Genomic DNA, 16,859 nt, shown 5'->3' on the forward strand with positions numbered 1-16,859 from the left:
TCTCTGGAGATATTCAAAACCCGCCTGGATGCAATCCTGTGCAATGTGCTCTAGGTGACCCTGCTTGAGCAGGGGGGTTGGACTAGATGATCTCCAGAGGTCCCTTCCAACCTCAGCAATTCTGTGATTCTGTGAATGACTCAGAGTATTGCATTTTATTCACAGCTCTTTTTCTTCAGCTACACATGTGCTAAACTTCTATCCTGTCCTGTGTTCTTCCCCATCCTACATTCATTACATAGAGAAAACCGCCTGTTATCTAAAAGAAGTATAGGAGTGGTGAAGAGATATTTCAGTTCTTCCCCAGTTCCTCAGGTGCTTTCAGATTCCTAATAATAATAATAATAATAATAATAAAAAAAACAATAATAATATGGAAGCCTCATATTTAATTTTCTTATTAAAAAATCCATCTAGGAATAATTCCAAGTTCCTCCAATGCTGGAAACTAGAATTTTGGTCCAAGTTCATTTTCAGTTTTGTGAGCTCAGCCTAGTCCCAAGACAGTTGGTTCTTCCTGCTACAAACACAGTAGAAAACAGGCACAAACAGCTACTGTAACCAAGATTTCACATATGTTCCTATATAACCTAAACTAACACAACTTGCCAAAGGTTATGCTAATGCCTAGCCTCTTTGTTATCAAACAGCTTGGATAAAATCTTGAATTGAATAAAAAAGCCAATGCTTGAGTGGCTCAGTCTATGTTAGGCTAGTGTGATTAAAGTAGTTTCATGAATATTTGAACCAATGAAAATTTGTTTCCTACAGACTTTTTTCCTGTGGTTGGCTGACCTAAGTCTAGTTAGGTTCAAACTCTGATTAAAAAATTGCCTTTGAATGGGTTATTCACCGCTTCCTTTCTCTTGCTTTCACCCAGCCCAGTGTGGATTCTCTGCTGTGTGATAAAGTCTGACTCTGTAAGCTCAGACTGCAGCCTTTGCGTCTATTACACCACACTTAGAGCCTTTCACCTCCACTGATTTGGAGACTTCTCCTCTTAGCTTCTGATTTTCATGAAACACAGTTTGTTGATGCCTCTGCCCCTCTGACAAATTTCATCAGAACCTGTTAATGGGTTCAAACCTTATTTGAACAGATGGACAAACAGACAGAGACATACAGACAATGTGGTTGCACAAGTCTTTTTTCCTTTGGAAACCAGACAAAAGAAGAAATTGTCTCAAAGTGCRTTTTACAAGCCTGCCTATTTTTACTCCTTAGATATTTGAATCCTCTGTGTCCAATCTGAATAAACTACATTGAGCATGATCTTGTTGTAATGGAAAATCAAACAACTCAAGCCCAATGGCTATTATGGAAACAAATACTGTTTCATTTGTTCAACTTGCCAGAGGCCTACAGACAGAACAAGAGTAGATACATAGTAGATATTAATAATTAAACTCTATTTTGGGGGATTTCCAAGATTTCGAGCTCTCTTTCCCTCCTCTGCTTGCATACAGTGTCTCTCTTTCACTTCCTCTGTGCTCTCAGGGGGCCTCCACGCGGAGCAGGTCTCCATTCCAGCCGCAAAGTGCTGGAACGTGACTCTCCCCAAGACTTGCCAAGGCCACACAACAAATGCCCTGCACTTCAGAGCACACCCCGATGAAAGCCCTTTTCACCCTTATCTACCAGGAGGAGAGCCATCACTGCATCTTCTCAGTTTTAGTTCTAGCTTGCAACCGTGTTTGCCTGTTTTAGACTCATAGTCTAGTCAGGCTTTTTGGAGCATGCCGGCCAAATCCAGTCCACCAGTGCCACTGTGGATACCTTAGTACACAGTACTTTCAAAGCTCTTTGTGTGTGGACAACACTTAAAATGGCATGTGTGCTGTATTAGCAATACAGTTTATATTGAGCCATTTTGCTAAAGGGTGTCCAAAAGTACCATTTAGCAAAAGTACCATATCTGTATCTGCAGCTATAGGAACCAAATATCAGTAGGTGATAATCCATGCTTTACTAGCAAAGTTTTGTTCAGTAACAGTGAAAAACACAGATCAGAGTCATGCTATGATTATTTTGATACCTTCTTTGCTTAACAGTCACAGAGGGATGATGGATGAGTATTGATATATGCATAATAATACTATAGCATATATTAAATCCCTGCCCACCAAACTGTGAAGTCAGACATTACTATTTCAGATGTACTCTGACAAGTGAAAAAGAATTTGACAAAGTCTTCTTTTTACCTATAGCACTTTTTGTGATTCTGTCTTGGGGGACTAATTCCCATTCTCCTGAATGATTTAAACACATCTATGACTACTTTTCCCTAAAAAAAAAAAAGTTTTTCCTAGTCCTACCTCCTTTGCTTGACTTGCTCTTGCATTTTTGCCAGATGAACTTCTTCAACATCAGTGCTCATAAGAAGCTAGAAGAAAACACCACTAGTCCTTCTCTTAAATATTTCCATCCCTAAACCATGCATACTTTTATAGCACATTTTTGCTAATATCTGAGATTTAGCTTGCCGGGTGTCTGTTAGCAGACTACTGAGAGTATGCCCTTCAGTTGTGAAAAGAGATTGGGAACATGCTGTGTCAGCCACCCTGTGCTAACAATCTCAATTATTTTTTGCAGGATCTCTTTCTGCTCTGGTAATAACAATCTGCTTTTTGTCTGTGACTTTGACAGGATTTTGCTTGCTTGTTTGTTTTAAGTCACATCACTTCATAACAATCTCCAACTCTGCATTTTACTCCCCAGCACTTTCATCAAAACCACTAAAGAGTGTGCTGGAAGCACAGTTTTTCCCCGCTAGACTTGTTTTTGATTAGAAATTCATACTTTCAAATTGGAAAATCACCTCTGTATTCACAGCTGTTTCCAAAGGTGCTGGGGACCTTGGGGCATGCTTTGGTATAGACCATAGTTCCCTTCTAACTCATATTTTCCTATCAAAAATCTTTGGTTATGAAAGGAACCCAAAAGGGTTCCCAGTGAAGACCTGAATGGTCATAACTGTGTGCTGTGTTTATCTAGGGTCTCCTCCCAGACCTTGTTGATGCATCAAGCACTGAGATATATTTGTCATCAGTTATTTCTGCAGAAATGGCTCCTACTTTGGTTAGTGGAAGATGCTTGATTTTTTACTTACATTATTCTTTTGGGTCTATTTAGTGAGATGACCTGTTTTTCTTCCTCAGGTGTCTGGTTTGGACTCTTTTCCTACAGACTTCAAGGCAATGAGACTGCCCAGCTTCTCCCTGGGCCCCAGCCTTCGAGTGAGGGGCATATGCTGTGGTGTTGCAGTCCATCAGCTCAAACTCTCAAATGCTTCCTCTTGTGTTTCGGCCTCACGTCTATCAAATGAATGCAAACTCCTAAAGAGATCAAGAGAGAAGTCTATTCCAAATCCAGCAATTACTGCTTCCTTCTCCCCTATATATTGTCACTGTTTCAGTAACACTGAGTTCACATATTCCTTTTGTGAAGATAAAAAGCAAAACTCTATGTCCTGAGTTTCAACTGTTTACACCCTACTGCCTGTGGCTTTTCTTCAGTGTCATTGTCACAGGGGTGACATTATCACGGACCAACATTCAGCTTAAAAGGAGGAAGTATTCAAATTGTTTTTAGACTGATAGACCAAACATCATCTCCTGCAATGTAATCCACCAGTCCCAGACAGAACCCCCTAAGTAATGGTGACATGGCTGTACTTTTCCCCAAAACATACATACTCTGTCGGTGTCATTAAAGATTTGCAAATTGTTATCAGCAACTTCACTTTTGCAGCTTTTCCCAAGCATTGTGCTTGTCTGGTGTCTCCTACAGCATATTCAGCTCCCTGGACTTTTCCTGGTGAAGTATGATTTGGGGATCCACAGGCCCTTCTGCTTAATGTCCCTTTGTTCTTTAGCTTTCAGCCATTCATGACCTTCTTTCCCTGCTTACTGGCTAAGAACAAACTGCTCAAGGGTGTGCAGTACACCTCGAATGTTTGCAACAGAGCCTCAGAGACAGGCTCCTAGGCTTAAAGTCAAATATTTAAATCTTTAAAAATAAAAAATAATTATTTAAAGAATTATTTGAAACATCAGACTCTGCACAGGCAATAAGCAAGGCCTCCTAACATTTTTTCTGCTGAGAGTTGCTTGCCAATACATACTGAATCTTTGTTCGTACTTTCTCTCTCTGTCCACCATGCTTTCAGCAAGTTTCAGCTCTGGAGGAGCACTCTGCCATGGAGGCTACCTCCCTTTTTTGCTTTAGTCCCATGTCCAGAGTGAAGGGATCTGACTGGGGTCTGCTCCTGTCCAGGTTCAGGCCCTCGCTGATAGGCCTAGCCTACCATGCGACCTCCCACAACACCACAATCATGTCCAATGGCTCAGGCCAGACCCTCTTAAAAGTACATAGTTAAAGCGGCAAATGAAATAAACACCAGTGTCATTGGTGGGGCAGGGATTAAACTCATTTCCACACCTTAGAGCATTAACAACCTCTCCTTGGTTTTCTAAGCCTACCCAGATGCCCGTAATTAGTACAATGGTTTAATCATCACTGGCATCCTGCAGCATACAGGCCACATTCACAGGAAAACCTTACTTGAGATTCTTGAAATGTGCTTGTTTAGGCTCAGACATCTTTCCATGCATAAGTTTCACACAGACCTGATCAGAGCTTTTCAGCCACAGATCTCAATGGCTGTCAGTGTCATCGCTACAAATGAGAAAACTGACAAAAAGAGAAAGGACTTGACTTTCCCCAGTGGAAATCCTCTCTTTACTCCACAGTTCTGCCTCCCCTTCAAGCATTTCTAGGAGACATGGACATGAACCACAATTTTCTGGTTCACTGCAAAATCTCCTAATTAATTGATGTTCATGATTTTGCTTTGAGCCCAGTTCTAAGCGAACCTCAAGGCAGAAGTTATGTTTCCAATTGCTAGTTGCTCTGCCCACACCATATTATTTTCTGTTAGTCAAACAACTAAATCAGGCTTATTAGTGATAGTACTATCTACATTTTCTGCAGAACTTGGTATTACCTGCGTCGGCCTGCTCTGTGTGGGAGGGACCTGCTGGTCCTGCTGGGAATAACCACCACTGTTTTTCTGTAACTGAGCAGAGGGCTGAAAAACTAATTGTCATGAGAAATATACCTCCTATCCAAAAGAGAAGGCAAAATCCCTGGCATCGTTTACATAGCTACCTTCAGAGTTGATCTTAACTGCAACTGTGTTCAATTTGCTTAGGTGCAGCACCAGAAAGACATTCACATAAGTAGAGCATCCAGACAAAAATGTAGCCATATTTGATAGATCATTAAAAGAAGTGTTTTATGGGAAAGTGTATATATACACAGTTCATTAGAGTTTGGGGGGCAATTTACCTCAGAAGTCGCATAAAGAATCAAAGCAGAGCTCTCTACCATGAACTTTATGTAAATTATATTATTGAACCATCTTGTTGCACAAAAATTCAATTTATGCTTTCCACATAATTTATTTTCCATTTAAATGGCTTTTTAATTACTCTCTAGGCGGCAAGCAAAATCAAATACAATTTACGGCACTTTTAGTAACAAAATCCATTGTTCATTTTCCTGTGGAGCTGAACGCACTAGCAAGGCAATTTAAAAGTAGCTTGTATTCAGATAGCCCTGATGTTGTTCAACCAAAATGTGTGCCAATGGTTTCCACAGCCTGAGAGTGAGAATCTATCTTTCTTTTAGTAATGATTCACACAAAATCACATGAAATGCTCTCCCAGTCAAAAGGAAAGTTCAGCACCAAGGCTTTTGGAAAGACTGTAGAACACATGAACACAGCAGTTGGTAAATTCCTCTTTTCAGGTCACTGGGATTTTTATATGGCAATGATATGCTTTTGCTGTAAAGAGGAACTACCACAGTATACCAGACATGAATACAAATTAAATAACAGACTATTTATTTGGAGGTCTTGCTTTCATGCCATCATTCAGCACAATGAGGTTACATTTAAGTTAAATAAATTAAATGTATTTCCTATTTGTATTTTTATGCCTAAATGCTCCACAGTCCCAGATACCATGCAGTCATGTAATGAAAGACAGATGCCACTATAAAGAATTTGCGGCTGAAAAGAGCTATGCAGAAAAATGGGAGACGTAATAGAGATGCAGAGTTATCAGGACTATAGATCTTATTAATTTGATACTTGGATCCAGAGCCACCTCAACCAAATTTTAACTGAAGTGATGAAATTGGAAACATAGTCATCAGAGGCCCCCTCTTGAGTCCATGGAGAAAGATAGGTCTTTCCAGATGGAGATTCAGACCTCAGTGTAGTGCTGAATAAAGGTGAAATAAATCTAGACCTGGTGTCTGACCCCGCGGTCTGCACACAGCGGCAGCTTTACCACTCACTTTAGGAGCAGGGAAGGGAGCAGGCCCCTGATGCCTTCCCTGGCTCACACATCGTGTGGTGCCCTTTCCGCTCTCCTGAAGGTGGCTGGGAAGAGGGGGAGCCCCGGAGCTGCGTTTGGCAAAGCCTGGTGCTATTTCTCTCCTCCGCGTCCTGCTTCTCGGGATCGAGACGACCTTTCTCCACCATGCAGAGGGTCCCACTCGGGGGAGCCTGCGTGGCCAGGGAGCTTTTCAACCCACCTTTGCTGTCTGCCTTCCCCCTGGGGTGCCCCAGGCTCCTTTGCACAGGAGCATGGACGAGGCAGCAGTGCGACGCCTGCACCACTGTGTGCCACTGGCCCCGCGTGAACTYTACCTCAGCTTGTGTTAGGTGCCAACCCCGCCAGTGTGTCAGAGCATATGAAAAACAAACCTGAACAGACATCAACTTTCCAAGTGATTTTACTGCTTTTTCCACTTTGCACTGAACAATTGCTGCATGCCCTTGATACTATACTTGGCTGATGTTCCCTATCTTTACATTTTCCTTTTTTGAGGGGGGAAGGCTGATGTTGTGGAATGTTTTCTGAATCATAAATCCATTGTTAAGCGATCTCTCTTTGTCCCCCATGGAATGATTTTGTCTTAAGCTATATTATTCTGTATTTAGTAACAAGAGAGCTGTGTACCTATCATAACAGCATAGCCAGCCTGAAAGGCTTTTGTTTTATTAACATCCAGTGTTCTCATTTTTGGGTGGTCTTTTTGATTAAACTGTAACAGTTACAGCTTTGCAGACAAAAAGCACTCAACATTTTCTGTAAACTGGGTAACATTCAGGTATGTTGGTGAAAGATGCATTATTCATCAAAATTATGTTTTATGGGAAGACAGAAACTATTCCTAGAATTTAACAGATCTAGTGATTGCTTTAGCTAGAAAATATATATTAAAAAAAGAAAAAGTACATTATTCTTAGTGCTTTTCAAAACAACATTTTTAGCAATAGTAAATAATAAAGGGTTTTAAATCCTGAAAATGAAGCTTAGCATTTCCTGTTAGGTCAAATAAAATATATTTCTTTTGCACCAAGCACATCTTAAAAAAATATATGTCTCACTTTGAAAACAAAAAGACATACCTCTTGAAAAATGTCCTTCAGGTATAATTTGGTTTAGCCAGCAGACTGAAAAAATCTCAGCTCTGATCTTAGCTTGAGCATCAATAACTGATCTAGCCTCAGGAGTCACCTCTGAAAATTTTGGCCTCTAAGCACCAATATTATGCAAGCGCTATTAGTAATACAATATCAGAAGAAGCATTTCAGTACAGACTACTTTATACCTGGTGCTGCAGGAATCCTTCACAGAAGACACACAATCACTGCTAACACTACAGAAAGCTACCACTTATTAATACCCAAGCCTCAGAAGAAGACTTTGCAACAGATGTCTCAGACAGGCATGAGCACACCTGCCTTGCCTTGACTTTTCCCGTGTTATTATCTCCCTCTGTTCAACTGACTGAGTATTACTAATTTGCTGTCTCATTTAGACCTCAGAAGAGTTTAGTTACTGTTGGAAATGGAACCAAATAGAAAAAAATCATCAACAACAAACTGGGGAGAGAAAAAAAATTAAAGCTGCTCCACAGACATGATAATGCATATAATTGCCAGTTACAGAGATTTTACATCTTCCTCAGAGCATCTAGAGCCGACTGCTATGTGAGACCTGGTATCGACAAGTAAAAGCCCAGCGTATCCAGTCTTCCACAAATTGCTTCCCCCCACCCTTCTTTGGGCAGGCTGTAAAGAATGTAAAGGAATCTAGTATTGTTTTTGGAAGAAGTCCTACAGCCGCTAGTCTAAAATCCAGCAGTGGGCTAGGATCAGCTGGTGAACTGAACCTAGTGGAAACCAAATCTGCAGAGGATCCATGGGGAAATGAATTCCTGAAACTGAATACGAGTTGATTTTATGAGTACATTCAGTACTAGAGTTAGTCTGACACTGTTCTATGATGTGGATGACCATCAAATGCAAATTCCTGCACCCTTTTTGATTCACACAGGGTGTTTGAACCTGAATCTGCTCTATCTCAGAGAAATGCTCTAATCTGAAACTACTGCATGCAGCTTTCTCAATTTTTCCCTCTGTAGATGGTCTGTTGTGAGTAAATAGCTACTTATTAAGAAAGAAGAAATGAGTCTCCAGCCCTAGAAGTTGAAAATTTACTCTAATTAGGATGTAATTATTTATACAACGTATAGCTCTAGGAGGGCTGAAAAAAACCTTTCTTTCCATCCTAGGACAACAAATTCCCCAGTGCTTATGGCTCTTGCTCAGAATTCAGTCAGAGAGGGAGAGCTCTGGATGGGTGCTCTGGGGGTCTCTGGGATCTTGAACATGCTTTTGACTATCTAGGAGGCATAGTTCCCAATCCTGCTGGTTTTGACAAGGAATCACTGGGCCTGACAAACTACCAAAAGTTTTGCCAGAGTGGATATAAGTTTCTGTGTTAACAGAGTGGTATTTTCTGATGAAAGCATTTTCAATTGAAAAAAAGCTCCTGAAAAGCTCCAGGTGTGCTGTGGGTATATATTTGATAATGTGGTAATTACATGTGGATGTTTTTATTTAAAGAAACAGATCAAACATGTAGCATGTCTCATATAGACTTCATTTCCAGTGACTTCAACTGGAATTTTCCAATTAATTTCAGTGGATGCAACACTGAACTGGAAGAATTTCTTTTTATTTTTTCTGCCATTTGTACGTTACTATTTTTCACAATCAAAGCTGCTTACTCATACTTTAGGAAGAAATGAATTGAGGGTTTCATTTAGATTGAACTTGTATAAGAGCTCAAATAACTTTATATTTATACTTCTGTTATACTTCTCCGAACTTGTTTGTACTGGCTCTTTGTTCCATTTGGGGAAACCAATGCAAAAAGGTTGTTTTAAAAGCACCTATGTGAATCAGAGGCAAATTTTTTAAAAGGTCTAAGGCTCTTAGGCTATCTCTCCTTTGAAAACAAAAAAACAATCTCAAGAGATCAGTTCAGGACAAGCCACACAATCTCACTGGACACAATTTTCAATAGCATCCAAATCACGCACTGATTACCTGGAAGTGCTGGGGACAATTCTTTAGTGTCCTGGCTGTTACAGGCCCACTTTAATCAGTGGCATGCACCTTCTCCCTAAACAGTGCTGATGCTTAGTTTGGATAGGTTTTGGAGAGTGTCCACAGACCTCACAGGGAACTGAGACTGGTCACAAGCTAGTTTCTTCTTTCTGTTTTCAGAGTTGTTACAGCCTTTAATACTTTTGAAATCATTCCTGAGGGGGAAGAAGGCCTAGCTAGCTATGACTGAGATAAAACAAAAGTATGTCCAAGTAAAATGAGCTTTTCTGTAGAATTAGCTCAGTTTTAAGCAGTGGGCACATTTAGTTCTGTTCTTGTAGTTAATTTGCCATAAGCAGTGTACAGGAACCTGAGATTTGACATGTAATCAAAATAAGTCTATCTTGACAAACTTGACATAATAAACCACCACATTCTTGTGGTATTGCAAAATATGTAAATCATTTTTAGAGTCTGTTTTAATTATAATCTCTTTTTCTGGTGAAACGTTGATGAGTTATTATTCATAATATAAACTGACTTGGCAGTCAAAATATCTACATCTAAAATTCAACAATCTCAACATATTTTAGAGAACACCAAACTCAAGATTGAGAAAGTATGGGAAAATATTACCATCAGCATTCACAGGTCCTGTTGCCCCTCGCTTATCAAGAAACTGCTGTCTGAAAAGCCCTCTTTTACTTTCTTTCCTCTATCCAGAGACTAACGACCTTGCAGCATGCAGAAAGGGTCTTGCAAACTTCAGCCTGAGGAAGAGCCTGATACTGCAAGTAAGTAAGATCAAGCATGTTCTCAGTTTTAAGTTCCTGCTTAGTTAAATTAGGGACCAATTTAGTCTTACATTAACGCATCCAAAGCTCAGCCACTCTTTTACTAATTAATTATACTGTACTTGAAGTCTAATTTTAGTTATCTCCCACTAAGAACCAGCAGGCATATTAACAGCATCCTCAGCATTAAAGAATATGGGTGACCAAGGTTGATGTGGTCCAGATTAAAAGTTGGCTGGAAAAAGGGCAGTGATACTCTAGCAGGGGAAGTGAGAGTTCTTCTGTGCTGTATCTGAGCTTGTCTTCAGCAATGAGCCTTGCAGTCTTGATTCCCCCAGCAGGCAGCTGGGGGGTCTTATTGAAGAGCACTGGTGTTCCCTGCCTGCCTGGGTTTCCCTGGACATTGGAAGAAAAAGAAAGTTGTGCATCCCAGCACGCTGTCACTGGGAGGTGCAGGCAGGCTCCATGGTTTCCATGTAGCCCTTCAGGGTTCCCACCAGTCCTTATGAATACCACCTGGTGCTCTGCTATCTCCACCTCATCCCAGTTTTAAAGGTCTTACAGCCTTCTATTCAAATGGTTACTTTCAGTTTGCTCATTCTGACAACCATTTGTTAGCTTCTCAGCTTTTTCATACTTTTTCCCTTCTCTCATCTGTCCATTTTTTGCCTTGCCTTGCTATTCATTACGCTTTTAGAGATACTGCTTACCTTCTGCAAATGCATTTGAAATGGTTTTATATATTCGAGAAATAGCTGCCCAACTGCTTCCACAGTGTGGGCTTTGTGGCCTGACTTTACTGTGGCAAAAACTAAAGAAAGGAAACAAAAACAGACACTACAGAATGAGCTTCGGAGTCCAAATCATCCTTGCAATTGGGCAGGAAGTGCCTCTCAGTGGTCATGCCACAGACTGTTACACAGAGAGCTTGCACAAGTCGTTTAGAAATTAGAAAAGAGCATGGTATGCTTCCTGTGCAATTCTGAAACTGGAGAGGCACCAATTCCCCATCACTCCTTCTGCTGCAGGGGGCTATGGGGATGCAGCCTCTGAGGGGGTTGGGCTGCGAGCACCCAAATTGCACATTCTTCCACATGCTTTTCTTCAACACCTAAATACGTTTTGGACACCTGCTCATCCTTCTGCATGTACAGGTTTTTACACTGTTCAAACATTTAAACATTTAGACAGTTTAACCATTCCTTTTTGAAAACTGGGTCTGATATGGTCTCTCTTAGCTTCAGCTAACAGAATTTGAGCTTCTTGTGCTAGGGCTTTTTTCCCTCCCAGTACTTCTACGGCAAAACAAAATGTTAAGTACATGTACATGTACAGTTAAGATAAAAAGGCATCTCTTTTGTTGTTTCTGTTTTGGGTTCATCATTTTTCAACTTCGGTTTCAGTATGTGTCGCAGTGAAAGCAAAGATATTTTTGTAATACGCGAAGGCTCACGAATCTCTAAGTTTGGTTGGGAAATATGTGGTAAGTTATTCCACAGAAAATACAACCAAGTGGCTGACAAATGAGTCCATGCACACAGTTTATTTAGCTCTTAGTTTCATAGTTTAGAAGTGGAGGAGCTGGAGTTCCTATGTGAAACTATTTTTGAAAAGCCAAGAGCCTTTGACACAAGAGGCCAAATTTTCAAGCACTCAGCAGTATCAAGAGGAGCCATTGTAGACAGATGTTAAAAAGTGCCAAATCCCCAGTGCCCTGAACTACATTACATTCATGGACACTTGCTTTTGGTGTGGTGATGGAAGATGATCCTATCTGAAAATCTGTCTCCAGTGATGGGACTGTAAGAAAAAAAGCTTTAACAGAGAAAGAGTTTCAAATACTACCTTGGAAAACATTCAGTAGTCCCTTTTCAACAAAATCTATCACTTTTTCATGAAAATGGCAATTTGCAGGAGAAGCCTCAGCTCTTTGTAATTTTCTTATGTGTTTGTTGGAAAACCCAAAAGCCCAAATTGGTTTTCAACAAAAACCCTAACTGCTTTTCAAGCAAAAATACGTGCCTTTGCTAAAAGCATACATAGAAACATACAAAAATGCTATATACTGTTCAAATCTGTTTTATTACTTTTCCTCCCCTGATACTGTTCTCACATCTTAAAAAAAAGAGAAGGAAACAAACCTGTAGAATCTCTAAACCATCACTTCATGGCTGCTGTAATCTCCAATATCAAGACTCATTTTTAACCCTCAGTAATCAACCAAGCATGACAATGAAGAATGTAATGCATTAAGAAAGCCTCTTTTGAAACCACCCATCCCCAGCCAGTGATTCCTGAGCTTAGAGGGATTACTGCAATTATGATACGGACTATTGGTTGGCAGTGGAGAGTGGGTGGCAAGAGGGAGTATTCATAATTTTTAGTCCTTTCTTTGGCCTATGTTAATAGGGATGAATAGGGATTTTGTTTCTTTGTGAATCCATTGGATAACACTGAGGAAAGAACTGGCAAGTCCTTAATGTGTGGACTAGGAAACGCACGTCCCTGGCACACCTAAAGAGATTTCCTGCTGCTCCCGGGAGCTGACTCCAAATTTCAAGACTGCACAGTTTATCCGGGTTTGCCTAGCACCCCAGTGGAGATGAAAACAGACAAACCACTGGGAAGAAGAGCAGGTAAACAAAGGACCATTTGCAAGTTCAAGTGGCTCTCTTTCAAATGCATACCGTAGCTGGACAGGAGCCTCGCTGATGAATTTTCCCCTTTGAGACTTGTGGTGCATGGGGTTCATGGCTGCCTAATCTCACTAGCTGTTGCTCTGAAGGCAACTATAAATGTCAGGTCGTTGCAAGAAAACCCACATAGGTTTCCTGTTCCTTATGGTTCAAGACAAAGGTTGCACACAGCATGAGCTCTGTTCATTATTGCAGTTGTTTTCTAGCATGACTAGAGTGAAGGATCCGCTATTAACTCCATTTCAAGGAGCTTATAACTTTTCAGAACAATGAAAGGCATTTGGCACAAATGACCATGCCACCAGGAGCTGGAATGCACACATTTGTGGCATGATTTGATACAAAGCGTGGTCCCACCACCTAAAAAAAGCCAAAAAAAGCGCAAGACATGGGTCGCTCTTAACAGGGCTCACAGGCCCATACAGATTGGTTTGCAACCTCATTAAAATTGTGAACACAGCTACACTTCAGGTCAGAGCAAAGACTGGTAACTATCCACTACAGCAGCAGCAGAGATTTCAGATGCTGTGTCTAGAAAACCTGGGAGAAAATACTGCTGATATTGTAAACCCAGTGTGTTTAAAAAAAAAAAAAAAAAGGGGAAAAGAGAATGACATTTAAGCCTGGTAATCTATCCGCTGTGGTGGATTTCATACCCTGCACTATCCTCTTCTAATGTCTTCTTTTTAGTTTGTTCCCCCTGGAAACAAGAGGTGTCTCAGCCTAGTGTGATGCTAGGGAGAAGCAGGCATGAGTCAGTGTGTCTCAGCACTGCAGTGGCTGCCCTGACTGCAATGTGCGTAGACATATCTGAGCAGTCTTTAAACATGCTAGCCGGTGCTGCTGAGGAGGAGGAGTAGCTGTGGCAGTGCAGAGACAGTGTGGGCTGCAGAGTCTGCCTGAGAAGTGGCGTGCACACGCGAGGGACTAGTTCGCCTGCGCAGGGACCTGCATTGCTGCAGCGCGTGCTGTGAGCTGCACCTGAACTAACTCTCGTATATAGCTATATAAGCTTGTACGCTGAGCTGATGTAAAGGAAGTTGCACTGCTATAAATCGACCGGGAGGTAAGAATCATCTCATCTACTCCACAGCCTTCCTGTACCAGGTCACTCTGGGGATGCTGCTACCATGGCTTTGAGGTCTGTGCTTGTCACTGTTTCAAGTAGATCACCGAGAGATGCAAGTGACCTGTGCTGAAGYGATCTCAGCTGACAGACCAGGCATCCTTCTTAAAAGGAAGTCAGAAGGCTGATCCTTCCAAGAAGAAGTGCAGTTCGGAGGAGCTAGAGATGGCTGTTGCTTGATGAGGCTACAGTACCTCTGCACCTTTCCCAGGCAACAAGCCACGCTGGGGCTGGATCACTCAAAACTTGTCTCACTGCAACCTTCTCTGCAATTTTGCGCCAGGCAATGCCATACCTGACAAAAAATATCAGTCCCCAGAGACTGATATTTGAACATATCCCAAACTGCTTGTGTAAGGGAAGCTAGAATGAGCCCCTGCATGAAGCATTACCTAACTTTGCTAACAGGAGAACCTCACTTACTCATCTGATTTTACTAGTCCTGATACTGGGGCCCCTGAACCTGAGAGAAGATGCTTCATTTGAAAACATTATCAAATTACTGATATAAATATGAAATGTTCATCTCTGCTTAAGTGGAGGGGGTCTACATTCACTAAGATACCACTGTATAGGATAGGTCTGCTGGCTATTTTAAATTCTATGATATAAAGTCCTCATGTAAGACCCACTGGTTGTTTTAAAGAATTTAAAATTTAAGAAATTTTCCATGAAGGATGCCATAGATTAAATTTAGGGGCACAAATTCAAAGCAAAGTCCAGAAATTCTTGTTCAGCTGCCCCTAACCTTAGAGTCCCCTATACTGCACAGATACCTTGCTGTAAAATTCCTTAGGTGCTTCAAGTCATAGTTCCCTCTCTGTCTGGAAGTGTTCTAGTCCTGATCAGACTAAGCAACATGATATCCACTTGATGCCTAAGCCCATTTAAGATTCAAAATGAAAGTGTTCCTCCTCTTTCATCCCCTGAGAAAGTCAAGTCTGGTAGGTGAGTCTTAAACATGCCTAATGCTCACCAGCAGGATCCTCACAGAATTCAGTTGCTTCATTCATTTAAAACACTACACAATGACTACACCATCCTTTTGTAATAACCTAGCATGATTTCCCCACATGTAGGGCTAACTTCTGTGTACTTTTTCCTGGACATTCCCCTTCTCAGCAGATTTTGAGGGATTTCTATATATATCTGGGATTTCTTTATTCTTGATCAAAGTTTGGCTACGTCTGCCCCAAGTATTTGTGCACATGCAAGGTAAATCCAACTTTTCATTAACGATTGCCAGGGACTGTAATGGATGTCCACAGTCTGATGCACATAAGCGCCAGACTTCCCCTGCACCTTGCACACATGCTGAGACATCTATGACAGCCTTTTCTCTTTTCCAATTTGCTCCTTAGCCTGAGAGGATTCAAGCTCACATTTTGCAGACTCCAGGGTACTCAGATGGGACTACTCCTCTTCACTCTGCCACTAAAGCTAGGTCACGACAATGACTAAAATGCAGAGGACACACGACCACAGAGAGAAGGTGGAGGAGCTGGATTTGAGTCTACTTCATATAATGCACAAGTAGCCAAACCTTTAGTTATTCAAAATGCATGGCATCACCGCACTGAAATTTGCTGGCCAGGCTTAAACATTAATTTTTGGCATGCAAGCATCCTCTTCTTGGGCTACTCATGCAGTGGCCCCTCTCTGGTCCTTTTGACTCAGTGTCCATCTACCCCACAAGCAACATACAAATATCTCCTGTCACTAGCCAGAGGTGGATGTGCTCCTGTCACAGGTTAATGCAACCCACTGATAATACTGTCACCAAGGCATAGATGCACTCCTCCCATGTGAAAGGATGTGCCACCATCAGGTAAGATTCAGGATACTGGCATAATGATCACCGSATGTGCCCATAACACGTATTGCACCTGGGTTGAGGCTGCATCCCAGGGACCAAGCTGCAGAAGGCAGGCTGCAGACTGATGGACCAGTTCATCTGACCAATGTCCTGCTCTGTGACCACTTTTGAGAAACCTCTGTCAAAGAGCGTAGCTACCAGCAGGACAGGCCATAGGGGACAATTTGGCAGGCCAAGCCTGATGCAAGGTGAGTTGGGCATTCCATTTTTTTAAAAAGCAACAGTTCACCCCCAGATATAGTAGATTAGATAGTTGATAAAGTGGCTTTGAARTAAGTTTTTGGTTTCAGGTTACACCTAAAGTGATAAGAGAGAGACACTGCGGAAAGCAGCTGTACTACTCCTCTTCTGTCTTCCCGCAGCCCCACACTCCTGCTTGTTCTCATACTGGCTCCAGCAATTACAGGGCTGCAGGGTGAGCCAGTTCAGCTGGATGAACTGACAAAAAAACAACCATGCAAAAAGAAAACAAACAAACAAACAAACAAAAAAACCCCAAAGAATAATTTTCACTAGATCAGCCACTGGATCCACTCATCATCTAGCCAGAAAATTACCAGATCCAATTTAAGGCAGAGAGAAAGGCCAAGAAACAGGGCCATTTGACAAATCTCATATTAGCTGAGGTGTAATGTGAAGCCACATCCTCAGGGGCCCAGCTGGGGAAATGCAGCAGCTGAAGCTCAGGTACACCTTTTTTCCTGCCAACTCTACTATGGGAAACTAATCTTTGTCAGCAGGGCAGGCATTTTAAATGACCATGGCTGTTTTCTCAGAGATCTCAGACTCTAAGCTCCTTTCAACAGGTCTTGATGCAGCCAGTTACTTGGGATACTCAAATCACTACAGCAAGCAACATTTCTGAGTAGATAGATGACATGATTTGCTGAGA

General features: G+C 41.5%; 1 long non-coding RNA gene across 2 annotated transcripts in view; it reads right to left on the bottom strand.

Moving 5' to 3' along the window:
- Positions 1-3,610, bottom strand: part of LOC112964609 — a 60,542-nt gene extending 56,932 nt beyond the window's left edge. For both annotated transcript variants that reach the window (XR_003253017.1, XR_003253018.1), the window contains exon 1: positions 3,110-3,610. This is a non-coding gene — a long non-coding RNA (uncharacterized LOC112964609). The remainder of the gene's footprint in view (positions 1-3,109) is intronic.
- Between the last annotated feature and the right edge of the window lie 13,249 nt (positions 3,611-16,859).

The sequence above is a fragment of the Apteryx rowi genome, unplaced genomic scaffold, assembly GCF_003343035.1.
Source record: "Apteryx rowi isolate R43461 unplaced genomic scaffold, aptRow1 scaffold_196, whole genome shotgun sequence".
In the NCBI taxonomy this organism is placed as follows: Eukaryota; Metazoa; Chordata; class Aves; order Apterygiformes; family Apterygidae; genus Apteryx; species Apteryx rowi.